We start from the raw sequence: 27,905 nt of genomic DNA on the forward strand, positions 1-27,905 counted from the left end.
TCGAGTTTATTTCTCGTTTTATTAATAATAGGAGTAGGGGAGAAGCCATACTGGATAGGAAGAATCTTCCAGTTAAATTACTAGATTACATTAGACATTCACAGGAGGGTCATAATCCCCAAACCCTTGAACTATGGGAAAGATAGATGGTAAATATTCAGCCTGGAGCCCAGTTACAAGTGGAGTTCCGCAGGGTTCAGTTCTGGGTCCTCTGCTGTTTGTAACTTTTATTAATGACTTAGATGAGGGAGTCGAAGGGTGGGTCAGTAAATTTGCAGATGATACGAAGATAGTTGGAATTGTGGACAGTGAGGAGGGCTGTTGTCGGCTGCAGAGGGACTTAGATATGATGCAGAGCTGGGCTGAGGAGTGGCAGATGGAGTTCAACCCTGCCAAGTGTGAGGTTGTCCATTTTGGAAGAACAAATAAGAATGCGGAATACAGGGTTAATGGTAGGGTTCTTAGTCAGGTGGAGGAACAGAGGGATCTTGGGGTCTATGTACATAGATCTTTGAAGGTTGCCACTCAGGTGGATAGAGTTTGTAAGAAGGCCTATGGAGTATTATCGTTCATTAGCAGAGGGATTGAATTCAAGAGTCGTGAAGTGATGTTGCAGCTGTACAGGACTTTGGTTAGGCCACAGTTGGAGTACTGTGTGCAGTTCTGGTCGCCTCACTTTAGGAAAGATGTGGAAGCTTTGGAGAGGGTGCAGAGAAGATTTACCAGGATGTTGCCTGGAATGGAGAGTAGGTCGTACGAGGATAGGTTGAGAGTTCTCGACCTTTTCTCGTTGGAACGGCGAAGGATGAGGGGTGACTTGATAGACGTTTATAAGATGATCAGAGGAATAGATAGAGTAGACAGTCAGAAACTTTTTCCCCGGGTACAACCGAGTGTTACAAGGGGACATAAATTTAAGGTGAAGGGTGGAAGGTACAGGGGAGATGTCAGGGGTGGGTTCTTTACCCAGAGAGTGGTGGGGGCATGGAATGCGCTGCCCGTGGGAGTGGTAGAGTCAGAATCATTGGCGACCTTTAAGTAGCATTTGGATAGGTACATGGATGGGTGCTTAATCTAGGTTAGAAGTTCGGCACAACATCGTGGGCCGAAGGGCCTGTTCTGTGCTGTATTGTTCTATGTTCTATGTTCTATGTTCTAATACAGTATTTTGAATGGTTATTGCCTCCCGGCGCACCCTCTTAAAACCTTGGTACATGCATTTCCCAAATTAAGTTATCGTGTCTCATGGTGCATTAGTGCAGATGATTTCAACTGTCTTATGGACCCCACAGTGGACAGAATGTCCAAAGGTCACCCAATACCCTCGTCATAATGTAAGCAATTAGTTGGTTCTTGTGCAGAACTAGAGCTGGTGGATGTCTGGAGGCATATCCACATCACAAGTAGGCATTTTATATTCGCCTATAACCCGCATAAATGACACACGAATGTTCATCTCTTCTCCATCCCTGCAACAATCTTAGATTCGGTGGCGTCCTGCACAATTGGGAAAATTACCATTTCTGACCATGAAGCAGTATAACAGTTTCGAGACGCTGGCAAATGGATCCTTTTTTTCTTAAGTTAATTGGGTATTTCTGTAAAGATTTCAGATCTTTCTTAGCCATTAATGCAGATTCAACCAGTAACACATCCATTCTATGGGAAACTGCTAACGCTCATGCCAAGGGAATAGTTATTCATCTGGAAGCGGCAGAAGGGGGAGCAGGAACGCTGGCTTTAGGCACAGCTGAGGACAGCCAGGAATGCATACTGTGATAGCCCCTCAGTGCCTAATCTGCAGAGGATCACAACACTTCTGTCTACAGTGAATTCCTCGCTCACACAGACAGCCAGGAAGGAACATACTTTTGAATAACAAAGGCTGTTTGAACATGGAGATAAACCAGGCAAGTATTTAGCCTAACTTGCCAGGAAAATGAGCGCCCCCTCAAGCCATTACCTCAATTAGGGAAGGTACTGGGATCCTTCCCTCCGAATCCAAAAAGATTAATGCAGCCTGTCCGAGAGTTTTCTCCGAATTATTTCAGACTGAACATTTTGAGGATAGATGGATTAAGATGGAGTCATTTTTCAAGAACCTGGGTTTTCCAGGAGTAACCCCTGAAAAAGTGATGTGCCTTAATGCACCATTGTCAGCGCAGGAGGGTGTGAAGCAACTTCAGCATGTAAAGGTGTACGTTCCTGACGGATTTCTGAGTGAATTTTATAAATAATTTATAAACCTATTGTCGCGGCTGATGTTTGACATGTTCTGTCACTCATACAGTCACGAACACCTCCCTTTTCCTTAAGAGAGAGGCTCATATCTCTCTGATGCTTAAGAATGGAAGACCCTGGAGGATTGTGCTTCTTACACGCCAATCTCACTTTTAAATGTTGGTTTCAAAATCCCGTCTGTGACCTGTACATTAAGGTGGAAACTTTGCTCCCTTCCGTTACCAAAGAGGACCAAACAGGATTTATAAAGGGCCGCAGATCTTCCTAAAATGTTAAGAGTTTTCTCAATATGTTCCAAGAGTGTCAACAACAATCTGTCCAGGGATTAATGATCTCTTTAGATGAGAGAAGGCATTTGGTTGGGTTGAGTGGCCGGATATCTTCTGTACATTAGAACGGTTTGGTCTACACAAACTTTTTATCAAGTGGGTGAGGGTCCTTTACCGCAATCCTCTGGCTGCAGTTCTCACGAATGGTGTGGCCAACCAGTAATATTAATATTTCTCCAGGCAGCCGCCAAGGTTGACACCTTTCACCATTGTTGTTTACGTTGGGGATTGAGCCACTGGCGGAGGCCATCCGTAGGGATGCCCACATATCTGCCCCAGAAGTACGATCGAAGTCACGTGAGATTACATTGTATGCTTTTTGTCAAATTCCGCACTTTCGGTAGTTCATGTGATGCAATTCATTGATTCGCTTGTTGCCTTTCCGGGTGATAAGATTAATTTTACAAATTTGGAGGCCATGCCTATGGGAGGTCTTAGCGAAATACCTGATACTGAGGCCAAATCCTGGTTTACTTTTAAATGGTCACTGGGGTGGTTTCCATATTTCAGTATATTCATTGCATCTGTCTTTGATCATTTATTTAGTGTGAACTGTATCCATTTGTTTGACAAAATTGAACAAGACCTTCAAAGATGGGAGGCATTTGCAATATCCAGGCTAGGTCGGATAGCTGTTATTAAAATGAATGTAGGGGTAAATGTAGGGGAATGGGTCTGAGTGGGTTGCGCTTCAGCGAATCAATGTGAACTTGTTGGGCCGAAGGGCCTGTTTCCAAACTTTAAGTAATCTAAGATGACTTTTAGAAAAAAATGGCTGGTTTAGCTCTTTTATTTGGCACCATAAGTGATTCTTTATCAAGCTAACAAAATTGCAACTGGCCCACAGATTTTGGGGAGTTGATCTCCCCGATTAAAAGCAATCAATTAGGTTTTTTTCATCCTATGTGAGTGCCTGGGCGACTGAAGTCTCGGCATCAATATGGCTAGACATTGAGCCCTCTCAGACAAAGTGAACCCTTATTAGTCTGTTGTTCTTAGATAAAATGACAACATTTATGGAGTATTGTCATAAACTAATGATGAACAATACTGTTAAAACTTGAAGGACAATGCATCAGATCGAGGGCAATACAGACAAAACCATGTTTCTTACCCCTATAATTGATATACCGGGTTGTCAACCGGGGATGATGGATTCCAGGTTTAAACTATGGGCAGTGAGGGGGATACCTTGCTTGAATGATTTAGAATTAGTAGAATCCCTACAGTGTGGAAACAGGTCATTGGGCCCAGCAACACCACTTCGACCCTCCGAAGAGTAACCCACCCTCACCCATTCCCCTACCATCTTATATTTACCCTGGCTAATGCCCCAACGTACAGATCCTGGAACACTATGAGCGATTTAGCAATGGCCAATTCATCTAACTGCACATGTTTGTGACTGTTGGAGGAAACCTATGCAGACACAGTTGAGAATATACAAACTCCACACAGCTAGTCACCCAAGGCTGGAACCAAACCCGTGACCCTGGTACTGTGAGACAGTGCAAACCACTGAGCCACCACGTGTTACTTGAGGGAGAAACAATGATATCATTTGGTCAAATAACTCGTTAAGGATGGACTACCTAGTAGAGACTTCTTCTGGTTTTTTATTCCAGATTAGAGATTTGATTTTTAAAAAACCGAGACTGATAGATCCAAGACACAGAAGTGGGTTCTTTTTGCTAAGAATACACTCTCTGTCAGTACCCTTTATCATCATTTGGATAATGTCCCCTCAGACAAGACTGTGCAGCTTCGTGACGTCTGTGTGAGAGAGTTGAGGGTTTAGATCTCTTCGCAGACATTTGAGGATATTTGTGAAAATGCTCAAAGGATTTTGATCTGTAACAGGACACATTCCATGCAGTTGTAAATTCTTCATCGGGTGAATCTGACACCAGTGTTTCTCTCAAAATTCAAAGTGGGATTATCTTCAGCATGTCCGAAATGCAGAATGACGACAGGCACTCTTACTCATTGCATGTGGTCTTGCTGCAGGCTTCAGGTATATTGGAGCACTGTGTTCGGTGTGGTAGAGTGGGTCGTGGGGACCGAATTGGAGATGGACCCGGTTTCTCTTTTCCTGGGCCTACCCAGAGTATCTTACGCATGGGAAAAAAATCATTACTTTCTGTGCTAGGAAACTTATTCTGTTGTGTTGGATGTGTGAAAACTCCTCGGGGCTGTTGGTCTTTGTAAGCTCCTCATGGAAAATATCCCTTTGGACTTTCTCACCAATATGGTGCACCAAAAAACAGAGATTCGTATAAGTCATAGAGTCAGAGAGATGTAAAGCATGGAAACCTTCGGTCCAACCCATCCATGCCAACCATATATCCCAAACCAATCTAGTCCTACCTGCCAGCAACCGGCCCAAAAGGCTCCAAACCCTTCGTATTCATATACCCATCCAAATGCTTCTTAAATGTTGCACTTGTATCAGCCTCCCCAACCTCACCTGGCAGCTCATTCCATTCACGTGCTACCCTCTGTTTGAAATAATTGCCCCGTAGGTCTCTTTTATATCTTTCGCCTCTCACCCTAAACCTATGGCCTCTCGTTCTGGACTCCCCGACCCCAGGGAAAAGACTTTACCTATTTACCCTATCCATGCCCCTCATAATTTTGTAAACCTTTATAATGTCACCCGTCAGCCTCCGGCGCTCCAGGGAAAACAGCCCCAGCCTATTCAGCCTCTCCCTGTAGCTCAAATACTCTAACCCTGGCAACATCCTTGTAAATCTTTTCTGAACCCTTTCAAGTTTCACAACATATTTCCGATAGGAAGGAGACCAGAATTGCACGCAATATTACAACAGTGGCCTATCCAATGTCCTGTACAGTCGCAACATGATCTTCCCACTGCTGTACTCTATACTCGGACCAAAAAAGGAAAGCATACCAAACGCCTTCTTCACTATCCTATCTACCTGCGACTCCACTTTCAAGGAGCAATGAACCTGCACTCCAAGGTCTCTTTGTTCAGCAACACTCCCTGCGACTTGACCATTAAGTGTATAAGTCCTGCTAAGATTTGCTTTCCCAAAATGCAGCACATCGGATTTATCTGAATTAAACTCCATCTGCCACTTCTCAGCCCATTGGCAATTTGGTCAAGATCCTGTTGTAATCTGAGGTGATCTTCTTCGCTGTCCACTACACCTCCAATTTTGGTGTCATCTGCAAACTTACTAACTGTACCTCTTATGCTCGCATCCAAACCATTTATGTCAATGACAAAAAGTAGTGAATCCAGCATCGATTCTTGTGGCACTGCACTGGTCACAGGCCTCCAGTCTGAAAAACAACCCTCCACCATCACTCTCTATCTTCTACCTTTGAGCCAGTTATGTATCCAAATGGCTAGCTCTCCCTATATTCCATGAGATCTAACCTTGCTAATCTGTCTCCCATGGGGAACCTTATGAAAACCCTGACTGAAGTCCATATAGATCACATCTACCCCTTTCCCCTCATCAATCCTCTTTGTTACTTCCTCAAAAAACTCAATCAAGTTTGTGAGACATGATTTCTCACGCACAAAGCCATGTTGACTATCCCTAATCAGTCCTTGCCTTTCTAAATACATGCACATCCTGTCCCTCAGGATTCCTTCCAACAACTTGCCCACCACCAACGTCAGGCTCACTAGTGTATAGTTCCCTCGCTTGTCCTTACCACCCTTCTTAAACTGTGGCACCACGTTATCCAACCTCCAGTCTTCCGGCACCTCACCTGTGACTTTCCATATTACACATATCTCAGCAAGAGGCCCAGCAATCACTTCTCGAGCTTCCCATAGAGTTCTAGGGTATACCTGATCAAGTCCTGGGGACCTGTTTCAAGACATCCTTGGATACCTATCCACCTTTACCCATTTTAATACATCTAGCACTTCCTCCTCTGTAATATGGACATTTTGCAAGGTGTCACCATCTATTTCCCTGCGTTTTATGTCTTCCACAATAAATACTGATGCAAAATACTCGTTTAGTATCTCCCCCATACTTCCTGTGCTAGGAAAAAAATATTCTGTTGTGCTGGATGTCTGAAAACCCCCCGGGCCTGTTGGGTCCTTGTAAGCTCATCATGGAGAATATCCTTTTGGACATTCTCACCAGTATGGTGCACCAAAAAGCAGAAATTTATATAAGATATGGAAACCCTTTTTGGATTACCCCGATACAGGCTTATCTGCCACTCTAAAAAGGGCTTTTACATAGCCATGACGATACTATCTTATGAATTTAGTATGAAGAATTATGAACATATGAATGTGTATTGCTCACGAAGAACGAGAACTATCATTTTGTTATGCTGAGCCAAATTATTTATTTATTGTTTATTGTTTATTTTCTTGTTTTTCTTCTGTCCATTTAGAGACTTTAACTTGTTTTGTATGTACATGCAATTGAGTGTAATTTTGTTCAGTTATTTGAGTTGTTTTGTTATTGGTTTAATATAATAATAAAAACCTCTTTTTCAATAAAAATGTTTGTTAAAAAATTAAAATGCCAGAATTGATTACCAAAGAACTCTCATTAGAGAGCCGACTCATCGTGGTTTATCCTGAATGTCACCACACCCCATTGACAGGGTGAGGTTGAGAGAGCGTCCCCTTCATGGTAACTTCTGTCAGTGTGGGGAATTGACCCTGCCCTGGTGTCCTCCCTCTACATCACAAACCAACCATCCAGCCAACTGAGTGGGAGACTGTGTAACTGTTACACACAGAATCAGTCACAGACAAAGGGCAAGAGAAACTTTCATGACACAAAAAAGGTATATTTGAGATAATCGTCATGGTAACGGCTGAGGATGAAAACGTTCTCTGCCAGAAATTGTATTTTATTATGAGTCAAGTGTTTGGAAGCTTTCTTTGGCTGAATACAATAAGATGAGGCAAGTGAAATAACCAGAATGTCTAATTGTGGTTTGATATCGATAACCATAAAATAAGTGCATGTTTTTGATTGGTCTGTGGAAAGCATGATGACTGTTGCATGAATTTATAAATCAGATGAAATATGTTGTTAGGATAGTCCGTCCCCATGAGAAATGCCTTCGGAACACATGCTAGAAGAAACCCGGGGTATGAAGTGTCTGAGAATCGTCTGCTCGGTAGCAGGAACCTGGGGGTTGAATGACTGAAAGTTCCTGTAACATGGAGCTGAGAAAACCATCACATCACCCCCTGACGTATTGAATGTTGGAGCATATTTGAAGTCATGAATGGCCTCATGATGGATTTTAATTGTGTGTGATTTGAAAAACGTACATCTCTACTCCATCCTCTTACGTGTTACACACTGGGGCACAGCCGTTTTCCTGAAACTGGGAATAAGTTGGAACATTATCTGGAACATTCCATAATTGGCATTCTCCAGAATATTTTATAACTGTGTGTGTGTGGGAGGGGCATTAGAAAAGCAAGAGAGAAAGAGAGGGAAGATGCTGCATGCAGTAGTCAGAGTGGAGGAGCATGAGCCTTGTTCGGGGGTCGGTGCTATAACTGGTATGCAGTGAGTGTGAGGGAGCAGAGAGAATACGGTGACCCTTATCCTGACAGAGCAGGGAAGGTTATTGATGATTGTCCTGTTTTGCTGGACATTTCCTCAGACCGCACACTGCACTGAGCTGGGCGAGGAGTTCAGACCATGCGCGGTGGGTCTGGTGGTGTGATCCCTCTGGTAAGAGAATGGTCTCCCTCTGTGCTAGCCCATCCACCACGACCTCCGTGCCCCTGTTGACAAACTGTGGTGTAATTTCCCCTTAGCTGCTATGCTCGGGGTAAACTGTGCAGGGCAGTTCTGAACTGAGAAAGCACAACCATGTACCCATTGGCTTTTTAAAGATGGCATAAGTGTCAGGGGTCACAGAATATCCGGGGCTTCCAAGAAATGGTGAGTACCTCCAGTCTTGATGGGTTGGAGAATCGGGCTGGCATTGTATGAGAGGGACACTATGGAGTGGGGTGGCTAGTTAATGAGGTGAGTTTGGTAAGATAGCACCAGGAAACTCGCTCGGCCTCGTACAGACAATCCCTCTGTCACACTTAATTAAAATGTCATTGCGACAGTTTTTTGTTAGATTCAGCCCAGTGAGGCGAAGACTCTGCTGTCCTCATTTGCAGTTACAAAGCTGCAGAACAAATGCTCATCCAAAACTCTCCATCGCCTGAACTCACAGCAATATCCCTTTCACTCATAATTCTTCGAAATACAGACCCATGTTGCATGATCCTATCGAAATGTCTTCATTCTGAAACCTGTGAACATATCCTTCCATGACATTTTATCTCAGTCTCTCCCCCCGCATCCTATCTCCACCCCAAAACACACTCATTTACAGTCATATTGCACGAGACTGCCAGTATGACTGGTCATTTGGCCTAGCTGGTCCATGGCAACCAAAATGTACATCCAGACTCACCCCATTTCCCTGCCCATGTTCTATATCCCTCTAATCCTTTCCTATCTGTGTATTTGTCCAATTGCCTTTTCAATGTTGTTATTGTACCCACCTCAATCACTTCCACTGACAGCTCAGTCCATATGCGTACCACACTCTATGTAAAAAACGTTACCCCTCAGTTTCATTTTTATATTTTTTATCCTTTCCAAACATTAATGGATGTCCTCTAGTCATCGATTCACCAAACTTGAGAAAGAAGTTTGAAGTATTCACCCCATGCATGCCTCTCATGATTTTATAAGGGCTACACTTCTATAAGAACCCCCTCGGTTTCCTAAGCTGTAAAGAAATAAGTTCTAACCTGTCCAACCTCTGCCTATAACTTAGAGCTTTTAGCCCAGGAAACATCTTTGGAAGTTTGTTCTGCATACTTTCTAGTTCAATAATATCCTTTCTAGAGCAAGATGAACAAAACTGAACACAATACTCCAACTGCAGCCTTACCAACATCCTGTACAATTGCAGCATAACGTCCCAACTTCTATACTCAATGCGTTGATGAAGGCCAATGTGCCAATAGCCTTCTTCACTGTCCTGTGTATCTGTGACTCAAATTTCAGACAACCGTGCACCTGATCTCCAACATCCTTTTGTTCCACTACACGTCTTAAGGCACTATCATTCATCATTAAACTCCTACCTGGATTTGACTTTCCAAAATGGAAGACGCCACACTTATCTAAATTAAACTCCATTTGCTATTTCTCAGCCCATTTCCCCAGCTGATCAAGGAACTGCTACAATTTCTGATAACGGTCCTCACTGTAAATAATGTCTCCTAATTTAGTGTCATCTGCAAACCTACTAACGTTGCGTTGTGCACTCTGGTCCAAATCATTGGTATAGATAACAAACAGCAATGGGCCCAGGACCGACCACTAAGGCACTCTAGTCCGACAAGCATACCTGCACCATAGCCATTTGTTTCAGAACATTAAGCCAATTGTGTCCCCAATTTGCCAGTTTACATTGGAGTCCATGCGATCTAACCTTCTAGAGCGGCCTACCATGTAGAACCTTATCAAAGGCCTTACTGAAATCCATATAGACTATGTCCACCATCTTTCCTCGTCAACCTTCCAAGTCACTTCCTCAAAAATCTCGATCAAAATTTGTCAGGCATGATCTTCCACGCACAAAGCTATGCTGACTGCTCCAAGTCAAACTCTGTCTTCACAAATACATCTATATCTTATATCTCCAAACCTTCTCAAGTGGTTTCCGAAACAGATGTGAAGCTTACTGGTCTATATTTCCCAGGCTTTTCTTTGCAGCCCTTCTGAATAAGGACACAACATTTGCTACTGCCAAGTCTTCTGAGACCTTGTCCCTGAACTACCTTCTCTCGCCTTGTGCAGTGCTCTTAGATATATCTGGTCAGGATCAAGAAATTTATCTGACTGCGCATTCCAATATGTCCAACAGCAACTATACTGTGATATGGACTGTACCAAGATATCACAACTAACCTCCCAAAGGTCACAGGTCTTCATGTCTTTCTTCATGATAAACACAGAGGGGAAATTGAGGATCTCACCCATCTCTTGAGGTTTTTCACATACATGCCCATTTTGGATTGTAAGGCGTCCTATCTCCCTCTAGTTGTTCTTTTTATTTACTATACTGAATTTGGATTCATCTTAATTTGCTCAGCCAAGGCTATCTCATACCCCATTTTAGCCCTGCTGATTTCCTTCTTCAGTAAACTCCTGTAACCCCTGTGTACCTCCAGAGATTCCCTTGGAACCAGCTGCCTGTACTTGAGTGACGCCTCCTTTCTTTCTGGTCAGAGCCTCAATATCTCTTGTCATCTAGGGTTCTCTCTTCCAGCCTCACTTTCCCTTCACCCTCACAGGAACATGCAGACCTTGAACTCGAGCTATCTCACTTTGAAGCCCTCCCACTTGCCATGGATCCTTTTATCTGGAAACACACTACTCCAATCAAGCCCTGCAATCCCCTGTCGAATTTCAACAAAATTTGCCTTGCCCCAATTTAGAACTTGAATCTGTGGGCCAATTTCTTCCCTACCATACCTATTTTAACATTAATACATCTCTGGTCACTTTTCCCAAAATGCTCCCCCACTTTACCTCCGTCACCTATCCTGCCCTGTTTCCCAACAGTCGGTCGAGTTTGTCCCTTCCCGAGTAGGACCCTGAACATGCTGCTTGTGGAAGCTTTCCTGAACACACTTAACAAATTACGTTCCATCTAAGTTCTTAACCCTCTGGAAGTCCCCATCTATGTTAGCATAATTAAAATCAACTATTATGACAACCCTATTGTTCCTGCAAGTCTCGCCAGTCTTCCTGCATATTTGTTCTTCTAATTCCCATTGATTATTTGAAGGCTTATTATGCAACCACTATAACGTTACCAACCCCTATTATTGTTTGCATCATTTACAAGATCTCATTGGATATTATCTCAATTAATTCATCTTTAAATACTAGAGTGATACACGCCTTAATCAGAACTATTGGCATTTGAATTGTTTCCATTTACATCTCTTCCTCGCAGTGACCTTCACATTAGCAGCATCCCTTGTCAAGGCACAGTGGAGATATGGAGCTGTAAATGGATGGGAGCTGCACATCCTGTCAATTCCAACATTGGTTGCAATTTCCCCACACTGAGCTGCGATCGAACACAGTGTAACCGAACAATGCAACAATCTGGGTTTATATATTAATGAACCAGTGCGGACTGCACAGCCCCCCCACGCTGGACATTTAGCCCAGGATTATAGATCCAGCATTGGTGTGGGCTGCACAGAGTTTCACTCTGGATATAGCTGGCTTGCATTCAGCAGTACACTAGCCGGATCTACACAGTGGTCCATCCTGAATATGTAATGGTTATGTGAGTTAGATTGCGAATGTGAGAGAACTAAACATCTGGCTATGCCTTTATTTTTGTTTTAATTCTTGTGATTGGATTCTTCAAATCCTGACTCATCCAGTTAGACCAGACCCTCTGGATGAGTCATGGTGACTGTTGTTGCAGCATCTGGGTCTGCAACATGACCAACAAATGGAGCAGAGGCTGCAGTGAGGGGCAACTCTGTAAAATGGAATGAGGGAATCACCATCAGATCAGCCGTGGTCTTAGTGAATGTTGGGGCAGGATTGTGTGGACCACTGATGCATCTTATCATATATTTCTGTTTGTTCCAGGCAAACTCCCCTTCTCTCCCAGTGTCCCATACTGGTGGGGAGTGAGTCACCTCCTCCTGTTCCTGCGTAACAGGATCCTCGGGCCTCAGTAGCCTCCAGATTTCCCTGTGTCCCAGTTTTTAGCAGTTTAATAACTGGCTCCTGTTCCTGTGTCCCTGTCTCGAACAGTTGAGTGACTCCCTCCTGTCCCTGTGTCCCAGTTTCAAGCAGTTGAGTGACTCCCTCCTGTCCCTGTGTCCCAGTCTCGAGCAGTTGAGTGACTCCCTCCTGTTCCTGTGTCCCAGTCTCGAGCAGCTGAGTGATTCCCTCCTGTTCCTGTGTCCCAGTCTCGAACAGTTGAGTGACTCCCTCCTGTCCCTGTGTCCCAGTCTCGAGCAGTTGAGTGACTCCCTCCTGTTCCTGTGTCCCAGTCTCGAACAGTTGAGTGACTCCCTCCTGTTCCTGTGTCCCAGTCTCGAGCAGTTGAGTGACTGCCTCCTAATCGAAGTTTTGTGAAGGTAGATGTCCTCCTCCTAATCCTGAGTAACATGCTCCAATAGCTCTGTGCTCACCTGCTGCTCCTGTGGAATGGAGGTGAGGGACTGAATGGCCTCTTCACATTCTTTACAGCTTTTCTTGACTAAAGGCCTTTCCCCTGTTTCTGTAAAACACCATCAAAATCTGAATGTTATATTTTTGTATTTGACTGTCAGTAATTGAGCAAACCAGCTGACTGACAGAATTCAGAAGCTGAATAACCTCCTCCTGTTCCCGTGTCATACACTCAAGAGGGAATAGAGTTTCAGAGATGTACATCACGGAAAAAAGACCTTTCAGTCTGATCATCCATACCGACCAAATATCCTGAATAAATCTCGTCCCCCTTGCCAGCAGGTGGCCCATCTCCCTCGACACATTTCCCATGCATGTATCCATCCAACTGCCTTTTAAATGGTGTAACTGTACCTGCCTCCACCACCTCTTTTGTCTGTTCAATCCATACACACAGCAGTCTCTATGTGAAAATGTTGTCCCTCACGCCCCTTTTTAACTATTTCCCCTCTCACTTTAAACCTTTGCCTTCTAATTTTGGACTCGCCTATCCTGGGTAAAAGACGTTGACTGTTTAAGTTTTCTATGACCCTCATGATTTTATAAACCCCTTTAAGGATGCCCCCCCCCCCCCCACAGCCTCAACACTTGAAAATAGCCCCAGCCTATTAAAACTCTCCCTGTAACTCTAACCCTCCAACACCTGCAACATTCTTTTAAATCTCTTCTGCACCCTTTCAAGTTTGATAACATCTTTCCGACAGGAGAGAGACCAGAATTAAAGGCAATATTACAAAAGTGGCCAAACCAATGTCCTGTACAGATTTAACAGTCATGCAAATGCTTCGACTCAAAGCACGCACCAATAAAGGGAAGATCACTAAATGCCTTCGTCACTGCGCTGTCTATCTGTGACAGCACTTTCAAGGAATGGAGAACCTGCACTTTGAGGATAGCTTTGCTGCCTCACAGGGCAGTGACCTGGGTTGAATTCCATCCTTGAATGACTCGCTGTGTGGAGTTTTTACTGTCTCCTCGTGTCTGTGTGAGTTTCCTCCGGGTGCTATGTTTTACTCCAACTGTATAAAGATATACAGATAAGGGTAGATTGGCCATGCTAAATTGCGCAACGTACCCAGGGATGTGTAGGGTAGGTGGATTATGGTAGATTATGGTAGATCGGAAATGCAGGCTCAGAGGGATAGGGCAGGTGTTTGTCCAGTGGGATACTGTTTAGAGGTTCGGTGTGGCCTCGATGGGCCGAAAGGCCTGTTTCCTCACTGTAGGGATTCGATAATTTCAATGTAGTTCTCCTTCACTGGCAGCTTTCTATACGGCACTACCTGTAAGTCTTACCATGATTTGTCTTGCCAAAATGCAACACCTCATATGTAGCTAAAATAGACTCTATCTGCCACTCCTCGGTTCACCTAAAAAGGTCCCATTATATTCTGAGAGATCATTCTTCACTGTCGACCACACCACCAAATTTGTTATTATCTGCAAACTTACTGTCAATACTTCATATACTCAAATGTAAATGATTTGTATCAGTGACAAAAGGCAGTGGACCCACTATTGATCTTTGCAGCACGCCACTGGTCACAGGTCGCCAAGTTTAATGAACAAATGTCCACTGTCATACCCTGTCTCCAATATTCAAGAAAGTTTCGGATCTAAACGGCGAGTTCTCCCTGGATCCGATGAAGTCTAACCTTGCTAACCAGTCTACCATGTAGAACATTTTCGTAATCTTACTGAATTCCATAAAGACAACATCCACTGGCCTGTCTTCATCAATCATCTTCATCACTTCCTCAAAAGATTACACCCAGTCAGTGAGACGTGACCTCCAATGTACAAAGCCCTCTTCAGTCCTCGTCTTTTCAAATGCATACACATCCTTTCCCACAAAATCCCCTCCAACAATTTAGTCACCATTGACGTCAGGCTCAGCGATCTATGGTTACCTGTTTTTTTTTCCTTACTTTTTAAATAATGACACTATGTTAGCTGCCCTCCAGTCTTTTGACACCTCACCTATGGAAATCAATGATACAAATATATCAGCAAAATGCTGACCAATTTCTTTCCTAGCTTCTCACAAACATTTGGGACACAACTGATCAGGTCCTAGGGATTTGTTCACCTTTATGTGTTTTAAAATGTCAAACACCTCCTTGTAATATAGACACCTTTCAATGTTTCACTGTATATTTATTCATTCTCTCGCTCTTGTAACCTCCTCCTCATTAAAAACTGAGGAGATAATTTTGTTTCATATCCCTCCAATCTCGGGTGGTTCCACACATAGGTAGTCTTACTGATCTTTAAGGGGCCCAGTTCTCCCCCTAGTTAATCTCTTACCATTAAAGGATTTGTAGAATTTCTTCAATGCCTCGTTAACCCTATTTCTAAAGCCATCTCATGTCCACATTTTTCTGGCCCGAATTCCCCGTTGACTATAGACTTGCTGCCCTTATACTCCTCTCGGGATTCACATAAACTCAGCTCTGTTTACCAGACATATGCCTCCTTCCTTACCTTGACCATAACATCAATATATCTAACCATCCAGCACTCCCTGCACTCACCAGCCTTGCCCATCTCACTAATAGGAACACGTTGGCTCTGGACTCTCTGAAACCAGGTTTTGATGGCCTTGCATTTTCCAACCATCCCTTTACCTGTGAATAGGGTATTCCAATCAACCTTTCACAGGGCTCGCCTAACATTTTCAAGATTGGCCTTGTTCAAAGTTAGAACTTTAATGTTGACATCAGGTATTTCCTATTCCACAACTAATTTAAAACTACTATTTATGCGAAACAGACTTGAAAATTAAATCAACACTTCCTGCCCCTCTATAATGGGCTCGACAGTCTGACTAGGCTCCTCCTGTCCCTCTGTAATAGACTCAAGAGGCTTAATGTCCTCCTCCAGTTCTTCTAAACACACTCGAGAGGCTGCATGGCCTCCTCCTGTCCCTGTGTAACAGATCCGAGACACAGCAACCCGTGGATTACGAGCAGCCGTTAAACTGTATGTGATGGAGGTCCATCCTTTCTCAGATACAGAAACACAGACAACATATTGCACTGCAGGTGCCCTCTCAGTTACACTTTATGCAGCTGCAGCAACACACCTCTTTGTTCTGAATGATTCTGTTGACAAAATGTGCCAATATTCCAGCTTTCCACTTTTTCAAGTAGCAACAGGCAAATATGGGCTGAATGGTCTTTTCTTCTCCCTCTGTAAGAGGCCCATTGGGAGAGAATTTCTTCAGCCTGTTCCTGAGCAGTAGTCCCAATGCTCTATCTCAAGGTTATGAAAGGATTTGATAACAGGGCATTAAAACCAGGAGTAGCCTCACACTGGTCAATAAGTACCATACTTTGTGTTCACGTATCTAGAAACTTGCCCCCCCCCGTTTTTTATGCAGCCGATCTGTTATTTTATAACTGCCTCCTTTCATAAACAGAATGGAACATACATAGACCCCTGCAGCGTTCTGTTAATACTCTCATATACAAAGAAAAAAAGATATAAAATATTGAAAGATTTATGGTCCATCCCTCAGTAACCTTATCCATTCCGTCCAAAACCAGTAAATGAAAAGTGATTTATTGAACTGGTTAACTAAGCCTATTTGTTCAGTGACTGCGATTAATGCCAATCTCCATGGATTTTAATTATCCCAGTGGAGGGTTTCCATCTTTTAATGATAAATGGGCTCCGTTCAATGTGTTATCCCATAACATGAGCGGGAGCATCACCGACAGCACTGAAAGGGAACAGCAGATCCAGAGAGAAGGGGAGGCGAGATCAGAATATGAGAACATGAGACTGGAATGTTTCAACAATGGATCAGAATTTGAGAACATTAGACTGAAATATTCCAACAATGGATCAGAATCTGAGAACATTAGACAGGAATATTCCAACAATAGACAGGAGCTTAACCGATTATGTCTGGTATCTTTCTGCATTTGATTGGATGTCATTATCATTGCGGATCTATTACGCTCTTCTCATTATTCAATAATTTTATTATCTCTTCCTGGCTATCTTTGGTGTTCCTGGTGAGTGTCATTATCCAGATTTTGTTTTCTATAAACCAGTTATGACTGTATTATTGTTATTTCATATCGTCTACACTTCCTGCCACTATAATTGTTCCAATCCAATCCAATCTCTCAATCTAGATATTCACTCTACAGACCACTGCTAACTGCATCAATGAAGGTGTTCAATTACTGTCTCGCTCTCTGCTCTGACAGTGTTACTCACGGATCTCGATGTTGAACTATTCAGTTTCAGGGGAGAATCATAATGCATCGTATCATTGCCTTTGCTGTTAAGAGCATAGAGGTCACAGTCGACTGTTCTGGTTACAAACTCCACTTCCTTCCACTGTTTCCATCCCATCCCTGGCCAATATCTGCAGTTGAAGCAGACAAGTCACAACTGTGGTAGATCACTTTGACAATGAGCTGATTCTTGACACCATTCCCTGACATTTCTAACTTGAAATACTCACTACTCCAGAATATATCTCACTGGTTTATTCCATCGGCTGTTTGAACCTTGAGCTATGAAGTACAGGCTTAATGAAGCCAATAATCTGCTGCTGATGCTCCCGGCTTCAAACTTGCCGAAGCAAATCTGATTCGAACTCACACTAAACTCCCATCGATCTGTCATTCATGTGCACACGGATGTATGTTGCTGTTTTTCTGGCAATGCCTTTATTTTAACATTCTCAAACACTTTACCTCATCTGTCCATGAAACTTCCCTCGTTCTCTCTATTGATAAACAAAAAGCCTGCCAGTTGTTCTTATTTAAAATTGTTTTCTCCATGTGCGTTCCTTCTCAAACAATGAGTTTCACATTCAACCACGCCTATCGCGCACACTCTCAAAGTCTCTGATGAACACACAGAGAGAGCAAACCTTCCCATTATAGGCAGTAATCTGATGCGACTATAGTTAGCATATGTTAGTAAAGTTTGCAATACTCTCCAGATAGTGCAGTTCACTGAGCAACACACTAGCATGGTGTGCACAGCTCTCCATGCTGGACTGTCATCTTGTCCCAGTTTATGTTTGTTTGTGGTGTTCGGTGAAGCAGATTCAGAATTTGATGTAACAAACCATTCCAGCTGATCTGACAATGCCTGTATTCAATGTTCTCATTCTTGTAATTTTACTCACGAATATCTCACTTCAGCAGTTAGTCCCATTGCCCTGTCTTTTTCCCCATACTTCCACAACATCTTTTCAGTTAATTAACTGCCTGTTTCTGTCTTTAATGTGGATCTCTATGTCCTTCTGTATCTTTTCCTGGCCTTGGGTTTTGTCTCCCTAGTGTATCGAGTGCTGGCATTGTGTAGCTCAGAAATAATGAAATGGCGTATGTCAGGCTGTTGTTCACTTCCCGGTGTGTCCCATGTGATGGTTCATGGACAGGTGTGTTTCAGAAGTTATGAGACACATCCTTGTAACTTGGTGTGTACCTGTGGCTGTCCCTCTCAGGTGATCTTGCGATCAGTAACACGAGGAAGACCACTGAGTAAAGGACCAGGCATCTAAATTGCCTGACAATGCTGTCACCTTTTAAATAAAAGGTTATTTTCTCCTTATTTTTAGTAAGAGATCTTAAAGGCCAAACTTCCTACTGAAAACGGCTCAAAACTTACGGAGATTTTACGGTTTTTAATAAACAGTAGTAATCATGGCCAGCTCGCATAGACCAGGCTTTCTAGGTTTCTTTTCATTGTAGCAATAACAACCACCAGGTGCTTGGGCTCCCAGAACGGGTGTAAGTTTTAGTACATTATCCCTAGCTGCTATTCTCTCTGGAAGCTCACTTGATGCTCTTTCCTCCTGGATTGGAGAACTGTATGCAAGAATGCATGTTTGAATGTTCCTTTTTGCCAAGGGGTGTGTTTAGGTGATTGTAGTATATTGGAACAGTTCATTTGTAGAAAGTACTGTATCCATTATTCGGTTAAGGTTTCCAATAGTTAAGTTATTCTAAATTCCTCTTCATTGTCTATGGATTTTCATTAGAGTATTTAAATACATTGTGTTTTGCTTAATGGTGAGTGGTTTGACGAGTACCATCTCATCTGGAACACCCACTTCACATCTACCTTTAAAATAAGAGGGGTTTGGCATCCAAGCTACCTCCTTAAAGTAGTTTGGGTCAGTCTGGTTTGTCTATAACAAACTGGGGACTCTTGTCTGGTTCTAAATCGATAATACCAAATTGGGTTTAGAATTGCAATCCCTACAGTGTGCGAACAGGCCATTCGACCCAACAAGTCCACACTAACCCTCCGAGGAGTAACCTACCCAGACCCATTCCTCGACCCTATTATTACACATTTACCCCGACTAAGGCACCTAACCCACACATCCCTGAAAACTACAAACAATTTAGCATGGCCAATTCACCTGACATGCACACTTTTGGATTGTGGGAGGAAACTAGAGAATCCAGAATAAGCTCATGCAAACGCTGGAGAGTATGCACCGGGAGGCTATTGGGTTCAAAGGTCCCATAAGGTAGTTGTTAGTGTCTTTGGTTCTGGATGTTGAATTCGGTTGGTTTAAACAGTGTGTTGAGTATAAAGACAATTTCAGTCACTAAGAGTTCTCTGGGTGTGGAAGAATTAAAGTTATGGGTTTTACAAAAGGTAATGAAGGGAAGCTGTAGGAATTGGCAGACAAGCTGGAGTTGGAATTGTGTTTGTCTGTGCGAAAATGAGAGATAATTACAGCTAGAGCTTGGCAATTACATTTGGTGAAACCACCATCAGTATCTTTGGAAATGGCTAGAATTCAATTTCAAATGAGGCACCTTGAACATGAGAAGGAATTGAAACAGTTTGAATTATGATGAAAAGTAGAAATAAAAGAAAAGGAAATGAAGACGAAAGGGAGAAAAAGAGAGAAGAAAAGCAGAGAGTTTCAACTTCAAAAGTTAGCAATTAGAGAGGAAATTTGACATAGAAGGTGGAGATGAAGGCAGACAGTCGGCTGGATAAGGAGGACAGTGAGGATGAGCAACCCTATATAGCCAAAGGTCTAATGGGGATCTGTTTGAATACATCCAGGTATTATCTAAATTTGATGAGAATGATGGAGGGAGACTTTTTAATATCATTTCAGAAAGGGGCTAAACAAATGCAGTTACCAGAGAACATGTGGATTTAGTTGATTCAAACAAAGCTGATAGGCATTTGTATTCCTATCAGAGGAGGTGTCTACTGAATATGAGGAGGTAAAGAAAGCCGTTTGAAGTGCATATGAGCTAGTGCCAGAAGCTGACAGACAGTGTGTCAGGAATCTAAAATAGCATGCCTGGTTAAATGCACGTTGTGTTTGAAAGGATCAACCAAATTTTGAAAGGTTGGGAAGGGTATTAAATCAGAGCAAACCTATGACCCTTAGAGAGATTCTTATTTTTGAGAAATTCAACAATTTACTTCCTGCAGTCATGAGAACTCATGTGTCAGAGCAGAGAGTAACAATGGGAAGGTTAGAAGCTAAAATGGCTGATGATGATGATTGAGTTCAGAAATCAAAGTTTGGTTTCTGTGAGAGATTGAGAAGAATGTGTGAGATTTTCATAGAACATATCCCTGTGAGAGAAAGGTTTACTGGCATAGGCCAGGGGTAGCAGGTAAAGAGGTTATAGTCTTAAGAGGTAAAGAAGGATGTAATTCTTTTATGCTGAGACATGAGGAGCTATGTCATTCAGAAGGACTATGGGAGAGATGAGAAGTGCTCCATTATGTAACGTGTGGTTGGAGTGTCTAATGGAAACATCAACAGATTTATTCCACAATGGAGAAGGAGGCCTTGAGCTTGGTGTTGGTGTTACAACATTTCAGCATTTAAATTGCGAATAACGTATCTGACACAAATCGTTTTCACTGATCGTGACCCCTTAAAGTTTTTGGAGGAATTTTGGGAGAAAAATACCAGTCTGTGTCGACTGAGATTATTATTTCCGCCTTTGAATATGAAATTATACATGTGACGGGGGTAGAAAACCTAAGTTTTGACACGTTGTGGAAACTTGAGTGAAGAAAGACAAAGGCATTCTGTGGCAGGAGTAAAATGACTGAAATCGAATCTCGCTGTGAACATTTGTATGATCAGATTCAATGTAATATATATGCATTGCAGTCAATAGACAATAGGCGCAGGAGTAGGCCATTCTGCCCTTCGAGCCTGCACCACCATTCAATATGATCATGGCTGATCATTCCTAATCAGTATCCTCTTCCTGCCTTATCTCCATACCCCTTGACTCCACTATCTTTGAGAGCTCTATCCAACTCTTTCTTAAATGAATCCAGAGACTGGGCCTCCACTGCCCGCTGGGGCAGAGCATTCCACACAGCCACCACTCTCTGGGTGAAGACGTTTCTCCTCATCTCTGTCCAAAATGGTTTACCTCGTATTTTTAAGCTGTATCCTCTGATTTGGCACTCACCCGTCAGCGAAAACATGTTTCCTGCTGCCAGAGTGTCCAATCCTTTCATAATCCTATATGTCTCAATCAGATCCCCCCTTAGTCTTCTAAACTCAAGGGTATGCAAGCCCAGTCACTTCAGTCTTTCAGTGTAAGGTAATCCCGCCATTCCCGCAAGTCTACTCACAGAGGAAGATTAGGAGGTCTAAAATGAATCCCTTTTTGTATATTGATGGATCATTTTTTTAAAGGTGGAGTTGTGAGTACACTATCACTGTAAAAAGGTTATTTTATCTTGGGATTTTCTTTTGAAGAGAGGTTATAAAGGCAGAGATGCAGAACTGCTGTCTGAAAACAGTTTAAATAAATAATTGAGAAAGCCTTTAGGTTTTATTAAAACATTGGTAACAATGGAAGGGCAGCGGCCAGCTCTCCCAGACCAGGTTTACTCGGTTTGTTTTTAGCTGCAACATTCAGAAGCTGTTGGGGATCCCGGAAAGGGTTGGAAGTTTCAATACATGATCCCCAGCTGCTTTTCTCTCTGAGATCTCTGTTGATGATGTTATCTCTTCGATCGGAAAACTGCATGTAAGGATCTGTATTTGAATATATCTTTGTGCCAAGCGGTGTATACCAAGAAGGTATCTATTGTTTGTGTAAGTGTTCAAACATATAAGCTATCTCAAAATGTTCTTTTCTTTGATTGTATTTTAACCAAAGCATTTGAATAGATTAAATTTGCTTAATGTCAAGTGGTTTGACCAGTCACAACATATCTGGAATGCAAACTTCACATCTATTTTTAAAATAAGGAAAGGGTTGGGTCTAAGCGATCTTCTTAAAATATTTTGCAGGGATCTGGTCTGGTCCACAACACTTACAGATGAGGAGTTTCTGACTGACTCCTGTTATTGAAAATTTAGTGGAGGGGTTGGGGATGGTTTGCTGGAGGTTGTGCTGTGAGCTGCCTGAGACATTCAGGGAGACATGAGGATTTGCTGACCCATCTTTGGGTGGAGACTGGGGACTGTAGTTACAGCGTCTGGGTCAGTAACATGAGCAACAAATGGAGCAAAGGTAACAGAGCGGGGAAACTCTGAAAACACAGAGTTAGTGTATGTGTGGAAAGGGATCTGTTGGACCCACCCGAGTTTTCCATTAACAGCCTCGCAAGCTACACTTAATCCAGGAGCAGAGTGTGAGGGGACACTGATGGAACAAGCAGCTGGTCACAGAGCAGTGTCACCTCCTTTAACGCGTCCTGCAGCTTCACCCCAGGGGAAAGGACGGTGCTGCCAGTGGCTGTTCGGGTCACAGTTTCATTCAGCTTCTATGTTCTGGAACTTTCCAAACTGGACTGAGTGACATGGCCATCATCTCCCAGTATGTTGCCATCAATGTAACCATTCGGTGATGGATGATATATATGGTGGATGAGGTAAATATATTGTTTCACCCACAACAGGGAGCTGCCGGGTGTAGCCAGTATAATGGGATTCCCGATGGTGAACATGGCATCTGCAGAGTACCCATGTCAATGGGGAGAGGTAGAGGAACTGAAGGAGCTCTCTCTCTGTTAATGATACCGTGTGTCCATTCACAGTACACTATGTTGGTGAATACCTCTGTCCTGACAGCAGCCACAGTTCCTTCATTCACAAGCAGACAGCATTCCCATCGTCTTCGGGTCTCCATGTAGAAATGAATGAATGTATCTTGGATAAAGGCCGACCCCTTAATACATGTTTGAAAACAGCATCTCCATCACCAACCAAACACTTCAAAACATTCCATGTATACGGAGAGCAATGGGGTCAGTTGGAGTGTCTGGGAGCAGACGATCAGGGATGGAGCAAAACCTCCCATGTCTGAACGGGTCTGAGAGAACCCCCCCAGTACACAGTATCATTAATCCCTGTAATCCCTCTTCATTTCAGTAACATACTGCCTTCCATTATTACTGTAAATGAAATTAGAGGTTATATCATGCTATATTGCACCTGCCAAATTATTATCCATTGCCTTTACCTCTCTTGATAATTTAATCTCTTGCTTATCACAGCAACATGACCAAAGTCAATATCTCTATATCTGTTCCATCCTCCTGATCATTGATACAGATTGTAAATAGTGGAGGACCCAGCACTGGTCACTGTGTGACTCCACTGGTGATGTTCTGTTAAACTGATTAAGACTGATTTATCTGAAGCGCCTGCTTCTTGTTTGATACACAGTCCTCTCCCATTACTGTGTAACACAGTGGAAAAGTTGAATATGAACGAGGAGAATCAGTCAGGAACCCAACCCCTCGAATCTGCTCCGCCATGGAATACAATCATGGCTGATGTCATCGCGGCCTCTGTTCCACATCCCTGCTATCTCTCGATCGTCAAACTCTAGTCTCTTGTTGGAGATTGCGGCTGATGAAAAAAAATCCACTCCACATCAACACTTTCAATTATATTTCGCATCTTACAGACCTCAATGTGCTCTCCTATTGTTCTTATAAAATCGAGGGTATAGGCCTGAACTGCTCAATTTCTCTTCATAACACAAACACTTCAAATATGGAATCATTCTAATGAAGCTCTTCTGAATTGCCTCCAATGGAAATACCACATTCTGCAGGACACCCAAACTGTACTCCAGTTACAGCCTCACTAATGCCTTGCATAGCTACAGCAACACTCCCTACCTTTCTACTCTATCCTTTTACAAATAAACGATGAAGTTATAGTTGCATTTCTCAGTATTTGAAGTACCCGCAAGCAGGTTTTCTTTGATATGCAAACTGGCACCCAGATCCCTATGCACTTAAGCACTTTGAACATTCTCTCCATTTAGATAATAATTTGACTTTTTATTAGGCTGGCCAACTTGAATAACCCCATATTTATCCACTTTAATTTTCATTGCCAAATGTTTGCCCATTCACCCAACCTATTCATATAGTTTTTAAATCTTTTGCATCATCATTACAAAGTAATTTCCCACCAATGTTAGTGTCATCTGAAAATGTAGCTATAGTATTTTCTATCCCGTCAACCGAGTAATAATATCGATCCCAAATGGTTGAGGCATGAGAACTGAAATCTATGGCACCCAACAAATTGCATTTTCCAATAGAAAATGATACATTTAATTCATCTGATTGCATTTTGTTAGTTAACCAAGCCTCCATCTAAACCAATAAATTACTCCTAAACTGATGCTGTCTGATCTTACCACTCACTCTTTGGAGAAGCGACATATCCGATGCCTTCACGAAGACCAGGTATATTCCATCTCCAGGATTCCCACTATCCACCTTGTTTGTCACATCTTTAATAAATCAAGAAAACACTTTAATCATGGTTTATCTTTTGTAAAACCATGTTGAGTCCGATGGATTGTGGTTTACGTTTGCAAATGTCCTCAACAATGGATTCTAATAATTTGCCTTAAATTACAAGACTTTATTGCTACATTTTCCTCCCTAATATATTTAGTTATTATAAGTTCTTCCCTTTTGAAAACCTTTACGTTTTCTTTGAATTCCTGTTTGATGGACAAAAGGGTTTTAAGAGATGTGCTCCAATTGCTGCATAAGCGGTATGTGTGGCTGACTGGACTCATCATCCTGCTTGTGTACAAAATCTATGGGATGAAGTCTTTCTGGCGTTCCCATGTTGTCATCTCCAAGGCCAGAATGACCACCTCCTGTTGATGCGTTAGAGGGGTGGGGGATTATGGAATCTTCCCGTTACTGTGTAACGTTCTGAGGGTCTGATGGGTCTTCTCATATTTCTCCATAATCGGTGGAGATACTGAACGGTCTCCTCATGTATCCCAGAGATGGGACAAAGGGAGCGATTGGTCTTCTCTTGTTCCCATACAACAGACACGTGTCTGAATTACCTCCTCCTTTCTCATGAAAAAAGTCTCAGATAGTTTTTATCCTAACACGTTTCCCTTGCAACAGACTCGGTGGGTCTGAATGGCCTCCTGTTATCCCAGTGTAACAATCTCCAGTCACTGTGTGACCACTTCCAGTTCCTATGTTACGGACTTGAGGAGGCTGAATGGACTGATCCTGTTGCTGTGTAACAGTATACTGGTGCAGCATGGCCTACTCTGGGTCCGGTGTTATAGATTCGAGGGGCTGATTGGCCTCCTCCTATAAATATACATCGGGCTCGAGGGGCTGAACAGTGTCGTCCTATTCTGGTGTAACAGGCTCGAAGGCCTGAATATCCTCCTGTTGTTCCTGTGTTACAGGCTGGAGAACGGAATGGATTCCCCCACTATCTGTGTAATTCTCTTCAGTTGTTGACTCCTTCCTGTCATCTATGTTGAAATAAGATCATCCTTTATTTTTGTAAACTCCAATGGCTATTGGATCAACCTGATCATCCTTTCGTTATAAGCTAGCATCTTGATTGCAGGAATCAGCTGAGGGAACCATCTCTGAGCTCCTTCCAATATAACAACATTCTTTCTTCATTGAAGAGACTAAATCTGTACACACTACTCCAGATGTGATCTCACTAAGACCCTGTACAGCAGCAGTAATGCTTTACCATCCTGTTGTAAGATTCCCACCCAGGTTCGAGCTGTCTCAGCTCTCTGGGGCAAATACAGAGCATTGTTGGAAGATCATTGTCCTTCTCTACTCAATCAGCAGAACGGGAGATCTGGAGAAAATATCACAATGATGCTTAAGAAGATCATAAATGATGTGGCGAGATGATCTCTACCATTAATCTCCCCAAATCCCACATCGCTCAGATTCTCCAGAATCTAGTAAGGTGGAGTGCAAAAACAGCAAGGAGAAGGAAACATTGATGGGAGTCATATATCAAAGTGAAAGCTGCAATACAAATGCTGGACATGTTATAAAACGGGAAATGAGATATACACATTTGTGGGTACTGCAGTAATAATGTCCTGTTTACATTATATCTAAACTGTGTTAACCCAACTGAATGCTACTGCTGGTAAAATGGATTTCATGAGCATGTGTTAGATATCTGGCATTAACATTTTGTCGAGCACTGAGCTAGAGATCAGGTTATTTAGAAATTGGTGTTGGATGATCAAAAGATCTAATTGAAGACTTTGCTCTAAAGGACCTTTTGGAACAGTGACCACAATGCATTGGTTTTCTTTTATGCTGTTTGAGTAAACGGTAGTTTTTGTTTTATTTGAAGTAACTGTCATAAATCTGAATCATGCAAGTCCTGAAGGTATGAGGAGAAATTGGGGACTGCAGATGTTGGAGATCAGAGTCGAAGAGTGTGGTGCTGGAAGATCAGAGTCGAGGAGTGTGGTGCTGGAAAAGCACAGTCAGGCAGCGTACTAGGAGCAGGAGAATTGACGTTTTGGGCATAAGCCCTTCATCAGGAATAAGGCTTATGATGAAGGGGGCTGAGAGATAAATGAGAAAGCGGTGTGGCAGGAGGGAGGTTGCTAGGAATACGATGGGTAGATGAAGGTGGGGTTGAAAGTGATCGGTGATGAAGGGAGACAGAACGCCTCATCTACTACATACATTAAAGCCAGTGTGGTCTTCTCGACATTAGTAAGGCAGGTGGATCATTTGAGAGAACATATCTGGGATAGCCACATTGACCAACTCCACCGACTTGCGTCTGAACACTTTAACTCTCCTTTCCACTCTGCCAAGGACGTGAGAGTCCTGGGATTCCTCCATCACCAAACCCTAACCAGCCGAAGCATGGATGAAGAAAGGTTCCTCTTCTACCGTGGGACCCTCCAACCACAGGGGATTAATGTAGGTTTCACCAGTTTCCCCATTTACCCTAACCCCACCTGATCCCAGTCCAATCTTCCAACTCAGCATCCTCCCCCCTTTTGAACATTCCTATGTGTTCATCTTCCTTCTGATCAATCTGGTCCACCCGCCTCTCCGACCTAACCCTTTCAGCCTCACCTTCAACTGTCTATTAGATCACAGGAATTAGCTTAGAAAAATGCCAAGTACCGTAGTAAGCCAGTGGATTCGGAGAAATATAGGACCCAGCAACGGATTACCAAGAAAAGAAAATCAAAAAGCGAAAAAGCATACAAACAAAAGAAAAACATAAAGATTGCTAAACAAAAAGTACATTAGTGTATGAAACAAAAGTAAAAACAAGGTCAAATATGGAACAGTGGGTGTGCAGACAGGGTAATCTATTGAAGACAACAGAGAAATCGCAGGGTAACGAAACAGTTTCTTTGTGTCTATCTTCAAGGCAGAATATCCAGAAATTCTCCCAGAAATACCAAGTTACCACGGGGCTTGTGTAAGTAAAGCCTAAGACCATTCTTATCAGTGTTGAGGTCATGTTTTAAAAGGAAGCTGGATTGAGTATTTATAAATCTGACAGATCAGATGTACTTCATACAAGGGTTTCAGAGGAAGCAGCAATAGACATATTGATTGCATCGCAGATTATCACGTTGTTTTCCAATACATTCCCGAAAGATATTTAGCTAATCTGGATAAGGCAAAGGTTACAAATATTATCCAACAGTTTAAGAAAGGATGAAGAAGGAGAGTGGTGAACTACAGATCAGTAACTTGTCATCCGCGGTCGGGTGTCTGTTGGGCTCGATTATAAAGAACGTGTTACTGGATATATAGAAGGTAATGGGAAAACTGGGGAGGA

Source organism: Chiloscyllium punctatum, chromosome 4 (assembly GCF_047496795.1).
Source record: "Chiloscyllium punctatum isolate Juve2018m chromosome 4, sChiPun1.3, whole genome shotgun sequence".
Taxonomy (NCBI): Eukaryota; Metazoa; Chordata; class Chondrichthyes; order Orectolobiformes; family Hemiscylliidae; genus Chiloscyllium; species Chiloscyllium punctatum.